General features: G+C 35.0%; 2 pseudogenes; both read left to right on the forward strand.

Annotated features, from left to right (window-relative positions):
• Nucleotides 1–8,928: 8,928 nt before the first annotated feature.
• On the forward strand, nucleotides 8,929–10,147 carry LOC149252313 (cytochrome P450 750A1 pseudogene; annotated as a pseudogene).
• On the forward strand, nucleotides 9,977–10,339 carry LOC149252314 (cytochrome P450 750A1 pseudogene; annotated as a pseudogene).
• Nucleotides 10,340–16,293: the final 5,954 nt, after the last annotated feature.

The following is a 16,293-nucleotide window of genomic DNA, read 5'->3' on the forward strand; positions in this document are numbered from 1 at the left end:
CATTGCCAATATAAGAACTAATTCTCATGAGGTCCAAAGTGAAATTGGCCATTGGTCAATTCCCAAAACACCTTGGGATGAAATAGTCTTCCACCATTGTGATTCTAAGAGGGTTGAAGATGGAAACTATTTTCTCTTGGAGTGCCCAACTCTTACTAACATTCATTCTAATTTTCAAAATCTTTGCCACACTACCAAACTTCTTGACTTGTTAAGTCAACAAACTATAGTGATCTAGGAAGAGTTCTCTCTCTTCTTTTCGATTATAGAAATAAAATATTAAAGAATCTCAACTAATATTATGTTGGTCTTAGTAAAAGTTAAACATGGCCATATGCATTCATAATCTCATGATACATTTCACATTATTAAAATTAAAAAGTCTTAAAAAGAAATTAAATTATAACTTCATTTTAAATTATTATTATTATTATTTTATTAATTATAAAAAATATTAATAGATGATTTAAGGATATATATTTAAAAATATATACGTAAGAAGAAAAACATTAGTAAATCAACAATAAATAATTAAAGCCAAATATGAATTTCTTTAATATTGCTGTTAATTGTATTGTCTTCCATTTCGGGCAAGGAAGCCCCATAATCAAGGTTTATGTTTTACCCAATTTCCTATCCAATAAATATGAGAAAATACTTTGAGTTTTTCATTTTTTTCATTTAAAATAAAAATAAAAAATACAGGAAAAAACTACTTTTAAAGATAAATTTCAACTACTTAAAAACACAAATTAAAATTATAAAATTTATTCCAAAATAAAAAATATAAAAATAAAAACATAGAGAAAAAAACTACTTTTAAAAATAAATTTCAACTACTTAAAAACGCAAATTAAAATTATAAAATTTATTCAAAATAAATATGCTATGAAAATAACATTTACATTAAAAAAAATCATTTTAACTTATTCCAAATTAAATATACTAGGAAAAATAACATTTACATTAAAAAAATCATTTTCATAACTAACACCACAGACTAAGCCATTATAATTTCACATCTGTTTTATATATATATATATATATAATATGCTTCGTTCATGCATATCGCAATCCAAACTCAGCGCGCTTCTTTGATTTACAACAGAAAATGATGTTCTTCTTTCCATCAAAGAATGCTCCGGACATTTGAGTGGTTGATTTCTGTATTCGTCAAAGCAGCGTGTTGCGTGAATACAGTGAGCGGGTAGCCTTCCATCTTATTAATAATAAAAAAATTAATACATCACTTAATCTAAAATATATAGGTTGAAAAAAAATGTGTAAAAGGAATATAGTAAATCAATAATAAATAATTAGTGTTTAATAATATTGGTTGATATAATATTTTTTAGTTAAATTAATTGATTCAACTGATTTAGAGTGGATGCGAATTTCTTTGATATCATACATTGGACCCTCTTCCATTTCTTTGAAAAAACCTAATTGGAAACATTTCAAAGTTTCTCATATTTTAATTTTAATTTAAAAAAAAAAAAAAAAAAAAACTATTTTTAAAAATAAATTTCAGCTTCCTATCCTAACAATTAAAAATAAAAATTAATTATCAAAAATACTAATAACTATTTAAAAATACAAATTAAAATTACCAAACCAATTCCAAAATAAATATACTATGCAAATAATTAGCTTAAAAGCAACTACATCAAAAATATTAAATTTTCATAACTAATAACACACACTAGCCCTTTATGATTTCACATGTTACTTTGAAGGAAAAACAAAATTATATGCCGATATTAAAATAAACGAGAAATAATATAATATGCTTCATTCATGCCCATCCCAATCGAGTGGTCATATTCAATTTGACTTATAACAGAAAATGAAGTTTTTCTTTCAATCGAATGCTGAGGACATGTTAGTGGTTGATTTCTGTATTTGTCAAAGTAGCCTGTTTGTTTGATGAATAAAGCATGAATATGTAGGAAGCGTTACAGTAAGCGGCTGGCCTTCCATTTTATTGAGTTTTTTTTAGTTTCGAAGAATGCTAATCTTTCCTTACATTAGTATGCAGTATAGCGGGTTCAAAATGTGGTTTAACGACTTGGTTCGAACTCTGAGCCTGTCAGTAATAATAACTGCAGCAGCTATTGGATTTGTGACTTTGGTATTCTTCTTTCAGATATTGCAGCACAAGAGAAGAAGAAACAACACCAGATTGCCTCCAGGACCATGTCCGTGGCCAATTATAGGAAATCTTTGTTGAAATTGTAATTTCAACTGCAGTAACAGTTGAACAGCAGCGGCATACTCTACTTCAGAAAAACCATGCAGTTTTCTCTCTGCGATGCGATCATATCGCAAATCGCATCCCTTTACCCCTTGCCTTATTTTGTTTCCCTTTGTTTTCTGCGATTGCGACCTTGCGATGTGATCGCAGATCGCACATCACAACTTTCGCCCATTGCGCGTTAAGCCCTCCGCCCTATATCTGCCGATTGCGATACTGCGATACGATATCATCGCACATCGCCGCTTCTCACCTCATCTCATCCCCCGATAATGTCTTCTGTTGCGATGCGATCCCGCCATTCATCTGCACATTCGACGACTGTGATTTGTTCTGGCTTGTGTACGCCTCCACCATGCCTTATTTATGTTTTAACCTACGTTTGTGTTCCCAAGGAAGAAAGAAGGCTTTGCGCCATTGCTGCTCACCAGCTACATTAAAGAAGAAGAATGGCCGAGAACAAGAAGGACGCGCCTCGAGCAGGTAAGTGCATTAAAAGGAGTATGGTTTCTTGCGTATTCCACTGTGTCCAGCTCCAGCAGGTCAACAGAGTACCAGAAATGGCCGATTTTGTCAGAAGACTGTATCAGAGGCCCATAACATTTTGTAAATGTGGTTGGTGGCCACTTTGACCCCTTCACGCATAACCCAGAAGATATATAGTTTTAGTTTTCTTTTCAATTAGCAGTAGAGACAGAGAGAGTGAGAGAGGAATGTGAAAAGCACAGCAGTGCATTTGTAACATGCAACAACGTGTGAATGTAACAGAAAGCCGCAGCAGCGAAATAGAATATACAGCAGACACAACAGTCTGAATCTTTTGAAAATCCCTCTGTGAGAGAAGAAGATCATATTTTGTAACAACGGTTGTTTTTATTAATGAATAGAAATCTTTGGTGTGTGAAAACTCTGTCCGCTGCAAATAAATTTTAAGTTTCCGCTGTGTTGAAGATCCTATGCTGAAAACCAGAGCGTCATTCTTTGTTCAGTGATTGTTTTTTGGAATTTTAGCAGAAAAATCCCAACATTGGTATCAGAGCATTGTTCTGTGGTTTTTTTGTGTTTGAAATCATCAGAAATTTCCAACAGTGGTATCAGAGCTAGTCCAGGCTCTTTGAAGTCGTCAAAGAAGCTGAAGGAAGGATTTATTGTTGCAGCAACTTCCCTAGCAGAGTGAAGACTCAGTCAAAAATCCAAGGTATTCCTCAAGCCAGTTATTTAAATACTTGACTGTATATTTGAAGTATAGTTGAAAGTGCAAGAATGGCTGGCACCAGCACCAGCAATAGCATGGGTGTGCAGCTCCCACTATTTGATGGCAAAAATTATGACTATTGGGAAATAACAATGAAAGCTTTGTTTGCTTCTCAAGACTTGTGGGAAATAGTTGAAGACGGTTTTAAAGAACCAGCAGATGAAAATGAGTTTAATAATCTAACTCAGGCAGAGAAAGATCTGTTGAAGAGCTACAAGAAGAAGGATTCAAAAGCCCTCTTCTTCTTGTATCAAGCAGTGCATGGAAGCATGTCTCTGAGGTTAGCAGCAGCTAAGACATCTAGAGAAGCATGACAAACTCTTAAAACAACCTATCAAGGTATCGAGAAAGTGAAGACAACAAAACTACAGTTGCTGAGAAGAAATTTTGAGAATCTGTGCATGAAGGAGTCAGACAATATTGACTCATTCTTCACACATGTGATTGGTCTGGTCACACAAATAAGATCTCATGGAGAAGTTCTTGAATAAAGGAGGATTGTGGAGAAACTAATGAGGAGCCTACCCTCAAAGTTCCATGTGATTGTCACCACCATAGAAGAGACAAAGGATCTCTCAAATTTTTCAGTTGATGAATTGCATGCATCACTGATAACACATGAGCAGAGATTGAGTAGAAATGAAAACTCATCTCTAGAGCAAGCCTTGAAGACCCAGATGTCCTTTGGAAGAGGAAAAGGTCAAGGCAGAGGAAACAAGAAAGGAAGAGGCAGAAGCCAAAACAGAGGTGGAAAGAACAGTCCTGCAAATGCTCAAGGAAGAAGCAGCAATCCAAATCAGAACCAAGGCCAAGGCAGCAGCCAACAAAGCGGACAATATCATGCTCAAGGACAAAGGTATGAAAAATCCAATGTCCAATGTTATTATTGTAAAAAATATGGGCACTATGCCAGTGAATGTAAAAAGAAGCAGCATGATATGAACAATAGATCTAGTGCAAATATCACTAGAGAAAATATCAGCCAAGATAATGTATTGTTAGCTTGTAATATGGCTGAAACAAATAGTGAAGATATATGGTTTCTAGACTCCGGTTGTAGTAACCATATGACAGGAAACATAGCCCTGTTTTTTGCTTTAGATCAAAGTGTGAAGTCACAAGTCACACTTGGGACTGATAGTAAAATTTCTGTTATGGGAAAAGGAGAAGTAAAAATATTTACAAAGAAAGGTGAAAAGAAAACCGTAGCAAATGTCTATTATGTTCTTGGAATGAAGTGTAACCTCTTAAGTATTGGACAGCTTGTCCAAAAGGGTTACAATGCTTTCTTTGAAAATGATGTATGCACCATCATGGATAGAGCACCCAGCAAAAGATGCATTGCTGAAGTGAAGATGACAAGGAACAGAATGTTCCCTCTCAGAATAAGGGCAGATTTGAAAAACAAAGATGCAATTGCAGCAATTACCCAAGAGGCTCTCTAAAGAAAACCAAAGGATGAAAATTGGTTGTGGCACTTAAGATTTGGACATCTCAACTTTGGAGGTCTTAACTTGCTGAGCAGAAAAGGAATGGTAAGAGGTTTACCATTGATAGAAAAACCGGACAACCTTTGTGAAGGTTGTATCTTGGGAAAACAACACAGAGAAAGTTTTCCATCAGGGAAAAGCATAAGGGCAAAAGCACCCTTAGAGATTGTCCACTCAGATTTATGTGGACCGATGCAAGCTCCATCACTTGCAGGCAGCCAATATTTTCTAACATTCATTGATGATTTCACCAGAAAGACTTGGGTTTATTTCCTGAAGAACAAAAGTGAAGTGTTTGAAAAATTTCAAAATTTCAAAGCACTTGTGGAAAATCAAAGTGGGCTGCGTATCAAAGTTTTGAGAACTGACAGAGGAGGTGAGTATATCTCCAAAGAATTTTTACGTTTTTGTAGAGAAAATGGAATTCACAAGCAATTTACAGCAAGGTACACTCCGCAACAAAATGGAGTAGCTGAAAGAAAGAATAGAACAATCATGGATATGGCAAGGAGTATGTTGAAGGAAAAGCATTTGCCAAATGATTATTGGGCTGAAGCTGTACACTGTGCAGTATATATTTTGAATAGATGTCCTACAAAAGCAGTCATGAACAAAGTGTCGGAAGAAGCATGGAGTGGGAGAAAGCAAGGAGTCACCCACATGAAGGTTTTTGGATGTGTGGCCTATGCACACATTCCAGATCAGCTAAGGAGGAAGTTGGACAACAAAGGGGAGAAATGTATTTTCATTGGATACAGTGAGGAATCCAAAGCTTACAGGTTATATATCCCTTCTACCAAGAAGTTTTTTGTGAGTAGAGATGTTCAATTCATTGACGAGGAAGCTTGGGATGGAAGCATAGAGAAAACAGTGAATGTTAAAAACTGTTTGTCTCATGATGAAGATGATGAGGAGATGGCTGAAATACATCCCCAAACAACAGCGCCAACACAAGGATAGTAAGGGGCACCCTTGAGGAGAAATGAAAGTGCTTCTCTAAGCACACCACAAGGAGGAAATTCAAGTGCGTCTTCAAGCACTTGCACACCAAATGAAAGAGGTAAGAAATTCAGAAATTTAAGTGATATTTATGATGAAGGAATGAATTCTTTATTTGCTTTGTATTGTCATGTTGGTGACCCTATTCATTTCGAAGATGCTATTAAGGATAAGAAATGGATAGAAGCTATGGATGAGGAGATCATTGCCATAGAAAGAAACAAGACATGGGATTTGGTTGAGCTACCAAAAGGTATAGAAGTCATTGGAGTTAAATGGGTCTATAAGACCAAGAGTAATGCTGAAGGCAAGATAGAAAGGCACAAGGCAAGACTTGTTGTCAAGGGATACAAGCAGCATTATGGGAAAGATTATGAGGAGACTTTCGCACCGGTTGCAAGAATGGAAACCGTGAGAGCAGTGCTGTCCATAGCAGCACAAAACAAGTGGAAAGTTTACCAAAAGGACGTGAAGTCAACATTCCTAAATAGAGTGTTAATGGAAGAGGTTTACATTGAACAACCTCCAGGCTATGAGAAGAAAGGCCAAGAGCACAAAGTGTGCAGATTGAAGAAAGTTCTTTACAGGTTGAAGCAAGCGCCAAGAGCATGGTACAATAGAATAGATTCCTATCTACTGAAAAATGAATTTGCAAAGTGTGAGGGAGAACCCACCATCTACATCAAAGAAAAGGCTTGTAAAATTTTAATTCTAGTGTTGTATGTTGATGATGTGATTTTTATAGGTAATGATGACTACCTCATTAAAAATTTCAAATCAATCATGAAAGAAGAATTTGAGATGACTGACATGGGTTTGTTGAGATACTTCTTAGGAATAGAAGTAGATCAAAATGAAAATGGAATTTTTATTTCACAGGCAAAATATGTAAATGAAGTGTTGGGCAGATTTAATATGCAGGACAGCAAGGCAGCAATCACTCCCACGGTGATGGGATTAAAACTCAGCAAAGAGGACAACAACAAGGATTTTGATCCTAGCGTGTACAAGAGCATAGTTGGCAGCCTTATGTATTTAACTGCAACTAGGCCGGACATAATGTTTGTTGTTAGTTTAATTTCCAGATTCATGGAGAGGCCAAAAGAAGCACATTGGCAGACAACAAAAAGAATATTGAGGTATGTCAAAGGTACAAAAAGATTTGGAATTTTATACACTTTTTCAGAAAGTTCAGATTTAGTTGGCTACACCGATAGCGATTGGGCTGGAAGTGTAGATGATCGGAAAAGCACATCTGGTTATCTCTCTCACATGGGTTCAGGAGCAATTTCATGGGCTTCTAAGAAACAGCCCATTGTGGCGTTGTCTACAGCAGAGGCAGAATACGTGGCAGCTACAGCAGTAGCGTGTCAAGCGGTTTGGATGAGGAGATTGTTAAGAAGTCTATGCCAAGAGCAGGCAACAACAACGATGATTTTCTGTGACAATAGTTCAGCTATTGCGTTGTCCAAGAATTCTGTGTTTCACAAACGAACGAAACACATTGATACAAAGTTCCATTACATTAGAGAATTGGTGAACGATGGAGAAATTGTTTTACAACATTGCAGCACTCAGGAATAGGTTGCAGACATCCTGACCAAGCCTTTGGGACATAAAAGTTTTGAGTATTTGAGGAAATGTCTGGGTATGACTGAAAACCCAGTAGTTGAAATTAAAGGGGAGTGTTGAAATTGTAATTTCAACTGCAGTAACAGTTGAATAGCAGCGGCATACTCTACTTCAGAAAAACCATGCAGTTTTCTCTCTGCAATGCGATCATATCGAAAATCGCATCCCTTTACCCCTTGCCACATTTTGTTTCCCTTTGTTTTCTGCGATTGTGACCTTGCGATGTGATCGCAGATTGCAGATCGCAACTTTCGCCCATTGCGCGTTAAGCCCTCCGCCCTGTATCCGCCGATTGCGATACTGCGATACAATATCATCGCACATCGCACATCGCCGCTTCTCACCTCATCTCATCCCCCGATAACGTCTTCTGTTGCGATGCGATCCCGCCGTTCATCTGCAGATCCAACGGCTATGATTTGTTCTGGCTTGTGTACGCCTCCACCATGCCTTATTTATGTTTTAACCTACGTTTGCGTTCCCAAGGAAGAAAGAATGCTTTGCGCCATTGCTACTCACCAGCTGCATTAAAGAAGAAGAATGGCCGAGAACAAGAAGGACGCACCTCGAGCAGGTAAGTGCATTAAAAGGAGTATGGTTTCTTGTGTATTCCACTGCGTCCAGCTCCAGCAGGTCAAAAGAGTACCAGAAATGGCCGATTTTGTCAGAACACTGTATCAGAGGCCCATAACAATTTGTAAATGCGGTTGGTGGCCACTTTGACCCCTTCACGCATAACCCGGAAGATATATAGTTTTAGTTTTCTTTTCAGTTAGCAGTAGAGAGAGAGAGAGTGAGAGAGGAATGTGAAAAGCACAGCAGTGCATTTGTAACACGCAGCAGCGTGTGAATGTAAAAGAAAGCCGCAGCAGCGAAATAGAATATACAGCAGACACAGCAGTCTGAATCTTTTGAAAATCCCTCTGTGAGAGAGGAAGATCATATTTTGTAATAGCAGTTGTTTTTATTAATGAATAGAAATCTTTGGTGTGTGAAAACTCTGTCTGCTGCAAATAAATTTTAAGTTTCCGCTATGTTAAAGATCCTGTGCTGAAAAATAGAGCGTCGTTCTCTGTTCAGCTTTTGTTTTTGGAATTTTAGTAGAAAAATCCCAACATTGGTATCAGAGCGTTGTTCTCTGGTTTTTTTTGTGTTTGAAATCATCAGAAATTTCCAACAATCTTCATCAATTGACTCTGCCTGCTCACTGTGCTCTCAAGAATCTTGCAGAAAAATATGGCCCTGTCATGTTTCTGCGCTTTGGCTATATCCCCACTGTGGTCATTTTGTCTTCTTAGATGGCTAAGCACTTTCTCAAAATACACGATTTGGTCTTTGCCAATCAGGGTATAACAACGACAGCAAAATACTTATCTTATGATTTCAAGGGTTTGATAGCGACTCCATATGGAGATTATTGGAAATACGTGAGAAAAATATGCGTTACAGAATTGCTGACTCCCATAAGGATTGAGTTCTTCAAGGATGTGAAAGAGGAAGAGGTATCTACCATGATCCATTCCATTTGGGGGGAGAGTGAGAGTGGCACAATTGCCGTCAATGTCAGCAATGCCTTCTTTACCCTCACCACCAATATAATTTGGCGAATGTTGGCAAGGAAGAAATCTTCTAACAATGATTTGGGTAGCAGTGGCGAAAGATTCAGGGATCTGGTGTTAGAAGTGTCAGCTGCGGCGGGATCTTTTAACATTGGAAACTTTGTTTCTTCTTTGGATTGGCTTGATTTGCAAGGTAACAATCGAAAAATAAAGAAGGCCTACAAAATATTTGATGCATTTGTTGAGAAAATAATAGACGACCATATGGATCATGGCGTGGATTCAACCTTAAATGGCCAAACAAAGGCAAAGGCAGAATATGGTAAAGTCTTCGTCGATGTGCTTCTTCGGATCCAGAGTGATGAGAGGGACGACAAGATCACACGAGAAACCATCAAGGCAATTATGTTTGTAAGTCTCTCTGGCCTCGTTTTCTCTTTTAGTTTTCTAATTATTCTTAATACTCAGTCAGTCCACGACATGAATTGAATTTGTATGAATTTGTCAGGACATGTTCGCCGCCGGAATGGAGACGACGGCCATTACCTTAGAATGGGCAATGAGTGAGCTCCTCAAACATCCCCATGCAATGAAGAGGTTGCAGGAAGAAATTGAATGTACAGTTGGCAAACATGCCAAAGTTAAGGAGTCAAAAGTAGCAAGCATGAAATACCTCCACAGTGTGGTCAGAGAGACGTTATGATTATACCCAGTAGGGCCGCTAGGCGTTCCCCATGAATCTGCAGAGGGCATTACAGTAGGAGAATGTCATATACCTAAAAAAACAATGTTATTGGTGAATCTGTGGGTGATAGGAAGGGATCCTAATGTATGGGGAAAAGATGCTTCAGAGTTCAAACCGGAAAGATTTATGGAGGAATTCGGTGGACACAATGATTATACGGACATAACAAGTACACAAGACTTGAGGATGCTTCCATTTGGGGCAGGAAGGAGAGGATGCTTAGGGGCCCCTATGACTATTCCCACTATTTCGCTTGCATTGGCTCAGCTGGTGCACATTTTTAACTGGAGAGTTGAAGGTGATCCGTCCCAACTGGATATGAAGGAAGCGCATGCAGTGTCTATGCCCAGAGAAATTCCTCTCTTTGCGTTTCCAAGCTTGAGGTTGCTACTGAGTTGTGTTTAGAATTTGGAAAATTAGGGATATATAGGTTTGGGACAGCCCGGGTCTTCCCGCCATCTTTAGCGTTGGCTAGCAGTTTGCTTAATCTATTGTTTTGCTTGGTTGTGTGAGATGTTATGGCGATGTATTGTGCTTGGTGCTCCTGTTAGACGTTATGGCGATGATGAGAATTGCATTATGCTTCAATAAATTGGGTAAATACCGAGGTAACTTTCCTAACTTTCATATGAGTATCGATATTGCTGAGCCTCAATGTTTTGATTGATTTATGATCAAGTTCCTTACGTAGTGGTTAATATTACATTTTCTTTTTTCTTTTCCTGCATATATATTTTGCATTGTTATAATTTATTTTGTCTGGTGAAAGCGAATTAGGATGTATTTTAATATTAAAAATTTAATTTTTATTATGCATTATATATTTGCGTGTTGTTTATTAATATATATTTAAAAAATTACTTATCTCCAGTTTATGTTATAAATTTTTAAATTATTTAGTATATATCATAATAAAAACTGTCAACAAAGTTGTTTATAATGTACTTTATTCTCTTCTTAAGAGAGAATAAATCAATAATTAAGTTATAAGAGTTATTGCTAAAAATATTAGCAGTCATATAGGGCCGGAAAAAATTCTATTAGATAAACAGAGGGAGCTTTGAAATGAGGATGAGGTTGAAATGAGGATGAGGTTATGTTTCTTTCCCGAATTCCCGGAGCTGTTGTACGCAACTTATTTATTTTTCGGCATTTTCTCGTTGTTTTTGGCTTAGAAATCAAACGAAATCAGAATCTGTTACCTATGTTCTTCCATCCAAAAATTTTAATTAAATTATCTGTATTCTTTTTTAATTAAATTGAAAAGTAGAAAAACCATAGAGTTTAGTTTGACATAAATTTAATCTCTCTTTCTCTTATTACTATATAATTATTACTACGTAACACGCATAAAATAAAAATAACCAAGTGGTGGCTCGAGCCTCTATTTTTTAAATCGCCTTCTACTGCAAAATCAATATAGTCCCCAAATTACTTTAACGAGGACTTCTATATATTTTGTCGGTAGAATCCAATTTATCTAGAACAACCTATTGATGAGGCAATTAAATAATTTTTTCCCATTAGAATTCCATTATGTTAATCTATTCGGTGTCCCAAGGTTTAGAAAATAAATACTATGTTCTAACTCTAAATTGGGAGCCCTCACCGCAACACTGTGATGCGACGTGTTATTTTACTTTTCTCTAACCAAATTTGTAATTGTTTTGTATTCCTCTCGATTGAGGTAACTATTATGGTATTATTTTATTGCATTTATGGTATCCTTTTTAGTTAGAATTTAGTTATAATTTGTTTATAGGTAAATTATATTTACTAATATTTTGCATCTGCGGCATGTATCTATTTTAGTTATAACTTGTTTATAGTTAAATTATATTTATTAATATTTTGCATTTATGATATTCATTAGTTTTAATATGTTTTTTATTAATATTAAATATGATTGATATACAACTCAGTGATTTGATTGTTAAGTTTACGAAAGATACATACTCTACCCTTCTTAGTTTTCAACTCGTGTCCTCTTAAGAGAAAACACATGCTCTTAACCATTAGGCTCACTCAAACTGTATCAAACGCACTAATGTATATTTATATATTTATAATTATTATATTATATATTAATATAATATTATGTGATTACATAATATTATATTAATATATTAATAGTTATACTTCAAACTACTATATAAATAACATATAACATAATATTAGCATTAATTTATTATTAATAGTACTTATTTATCTCTTACTATTATGTCATAGCAAATAATTATTATAAATTGATTAATATATACACACTATATATTTAACTAATATCTATATATATATATATATTCAAATTCATGCTTTTGTGATTCATTTTTTAAATATTTAAAATACTTTCACAAGATATTACATTCAGAAATATTTCTGAGTGTGATTTCTTCTTAATATATATATATATATATATATGAATTAACCCGACAATTAATAAACACAAAACATTACTATTATAAATCTAAAAGATTTATATTATAATCCCAACGGATTAATAAATCCAAGAGATTGTTAATATTATAAATCCAAGGGATTAACATTATAAACCCAAGGGAATAAAATTAAAAACCCTTGGGATTAATATTGTAACCCCAACAAATTAATAAACCCAAAGGATTACTAGTATTATAAACCCAAAGGATAAATTAATCCATGAAATTGGTAATACTATAATCCCAAGAGATTAATATTATAAACCCAATGGATTAATATTATAAACTCTAGGGATTAATAAACCCAACATATTAATATTAAAAATCCAAACGAGTAATATTATAAACACTTGGGATTTATACTATAAACCCAATATATTAATAAACCCAAGGGATTAATATTCTAAACCCAAAAAATTATTAATATTCTAAACCTAAGGGATTAACATTATAAACCCAAGGCATTCATATTAAAAAACCTTAGGATTAATCTTATAAACCCAAAAGATTAATATTATAAACGAAGGGATTAATAAACCCAAGAGATTAATATTATAAACTCAAGGAATTAATAAACCACATTGCAATGTTAATTATGTCATGCTTTAAAATAGAACTATTAATATATTAATATAATATTATATAATAACATAATCTTATATTAATATATAATACAATATTAATATAATAACCATATAAATATATAATAATGTGGTTGAGCGTATATTAACCATATTTTCTAGTGCAATTGTATATGTGCTTGATATACTCTTATCGACGTATATCAACCAAATTAGTAAATGTGGTTATGCTTGTAAAATCTAAAATTTCTACCTTCTGAATCTTTCTAGGAATTTATGTCAAATATTTTACAATTTGGGCTAAGATATCAGTTTCTTTTAACACGATGAGAAAAATAATTGCAATAATGAATTGTTTAAAATAAAGGTGCATGCATGCCAAAATGTTGAAATGATGAGATGTTGCTTGATAATTACCTTACCTTTCTAGTTTGAATATAATTTATTCAAGTAATGGCCCTCCACAAAAAAGAGAATTCATGTTTCATTGATCTAAGATTAGGAAACCACACCCAAAGATTCATCCAAAATTATAAATTCCATTTATAATTATTTTCCTAACCTTAATTATATTAGACTTAAGTCTATATAAAATTATAACTATTATATAAGAAGCTATATATATATATAACCAAATTATTACAAACAAAATGTTATAATATTATATTTGGGGTTGATAATACTACAAATCTATGCTATAAATAAAATGTTATAAACGAATGTTATAAACTAAGTATTATAAACCCCAATGTTATAGATGAATATTGTAAACCAATGTTATAAACCCCAATATTATAATCAAATGTTATAAACCCACATGTTATAATCATTTATTATAAACTAAAAATTATAAAACCCAATATTATAATCTCAATATAAAACAAAATATTATAAACCCTAATTTTTTAATGTTGAAATGAGACATTCGATAAATTGCAATGTAATGTAACATTGAATCAACTATTGTCACATTACAACAAAACCTGATCATGCTGAACAATTTAGTAATTACTATAAAGGTTGGCCTTTTTTGACTTTGTTGACTAATGTGGCTGACTATGTTTCACCGTTAATAATAATAATAATAATAGGAAATTATGTTTGATTGAAATTGAGAGTGTTCACTCTCAAACATAGTCAACAAACATAGTCAAACATTGTCAACCGCAATAGTAAATGTGGTTGGCTAATTTTGTAATGTCGCAATGTGAAATTGGATAAGTTGCAATGTAATGTAATATTGTGACAATGATTGTCACATTGTGGCAATGTTTGTCCCAATATGACGTTGGATAGATTTTTATACCAATATGTTATAAACCCCATTGTTACTAAAAAATGTTATAAACTCCAATGTTATAAACCAAATTGTGACAGTCACACCCAAGGTCCTCGCATAAGCTGCATTGTAAATATATTGTACATATTATGCAATATTTGAAATCAAGAAAAGGGGACTAAGTCGAAAGGACACATATTCTAGAGTTGGTGAAGAGGATTTCTTTATTGGGATGTTATGGTTTCTTGTGCAGATAAAGAAACCTGAATTATAAGAAATCCATTAAAGGTTGGCTGGTGCATGAATCAATGAATTAGCACTTGAAATTAAATGGGCTATAAGAGAGAGTACTTAGGCCCATGTTGCTTAAGAAGAAACCATAAGGAAAGAGGATAGAGGATTATGAAGGGGATGAAAACTACCAGGAAAGGAGGATGTCACAACAAAGTCAAGTCCAACAAACAAGCACGAAAGGGGGGGGAGAAGGCACGATTAAGGGGAAGGAAAGGGAAAAAAATTGATTCAAAGAAAGCTATAGGAAGACAAGGGAGAGACACCCATGCAAACCGATGATGTGTAGAGGAACACAAAGAAGAGATAGAATCGAAGATTCAATGATACCTTGTCAGCAGGATATGCTGAAGAGAAGAGAAGAGAAGGGGATTTGTTCTCTATCCCCTGAGGATGTGGGTTGAGTTACTACTATCTAGATCCATGTGATAGCTTGGGGTCCCTAGAGGTTTTGGGTTGAGATAGGATCCCTAGATCCCTATAAAAACTTGGGTCCCTGGAGACTATGGGTTGAGCCAAAGGTTTATGGAAACTTGTAATAACTTGGGTCCCTGGAGGTTGTGGGTTGGGATGGAATCTCTAGATCCCTATAATAGCTTGGGTCGCCTGGAGGTTGTGGGTTGAGATATTAGAATTTGGATCCCTGTAATAGCTTGGGAAGAGGTCATCCTAAAGCATAAGAAAAGGAAGACTTGAACAAAGACTTTTTCTTACTTCCCTATTAGTACAGTGGATTCAGGACTCCCTATAATGGGGTGAATCATTGTGTGTGAACTTGGGGATGGGACCTCTGGACTCCTTGTGTTGAAAAAGAAAGTAGCATTCAACTGATGGGATTGAGGAAGGAGGTGCTCTAGAGTCACTGTTTCAGTTGGCGGCTAGTGTTCTAGTCCTAGGAAGCAAGTACCCCCCAAGACTCTAGAATCTTTCTTAGGGATGAAAAATGTAAGTAAACATGTTTTCAACTATCTATGGTTGGGTGGAGAGTCCTAGTCCGAGGATTAGATGCCACGCAATTCCAAAGATAAGTATCTGTGTATGCTTGCTTACCTTTTAATGAATCATGTTGCATTGTTGTTGGTAATGGTTCGGGATTGAGGGACTACATTTGTGTTGTTAATGCTTACATGTGTGCTGCATATCAATGGGGATATGTCACTGATATATGTGCTAAATCCAAAAGAGAAATGTTGTGTGATAATTCTCTAATGGTAAACGTACAACGTTTGATGCATAAATGTACAAATGAACCACATGATAAGAAAGAATAAGCCCTAATGTTGAGCGGAACCTTAATATACATACATGTTTAACAGTATGGAAGGAAGCACATAAATAAATTAACAGAGAAAGAATAGACCACGTTACAGTTCGTAGCTAAATCCATGAGATCTTGGAATAAAACTTGAAAAATAGTGGCTTCTTAGACCCTTTATTAATATAAAGATTACATGGAAGACCCTCTACTTAGCAGGGTATATATTTGCCTGCATTCATTTGCTTTTCAAGTTACAAGTTGTTGTGTTGCATGGAAAGAAACGAATAAATGTTGGGGAAAGTTTCCTCTGGGGCCAGTCGAGTCCATAAGATTTACCTAAATGGCCTTCAACCTTGCATTTCTAGCAAGCTAGATAACTATCGTTTGAGTCTTCGTGTTTCCTGTGAGGCACTAGAAGGATCTATGTGGTGCCATAGAGTTAATTATAGTGTCAGCATGGAATTAGGTACTTTTCGTGTGTGCAAGGAGAGGTGGGAATCTCTCAGGAGCGTGCA

The sequence above is a fragment of the Pinus tabuliformis genome, chromosome 7 (assembly GCF_031772625.1).
Source record: "Pinus tabuliformis cultivar Carrire ecotype Pingquan chromosome 7, CPIR1, whole genome shotgun sequence".
In the NCBI taxonomy this organism is placed as follows: domain Eukaryota; kingdom Viridiplantae; phylum Streptophyta; class Pinopsida; order Pinales; family Pinaceae; genus Pinus; species Pinus tabuliformis.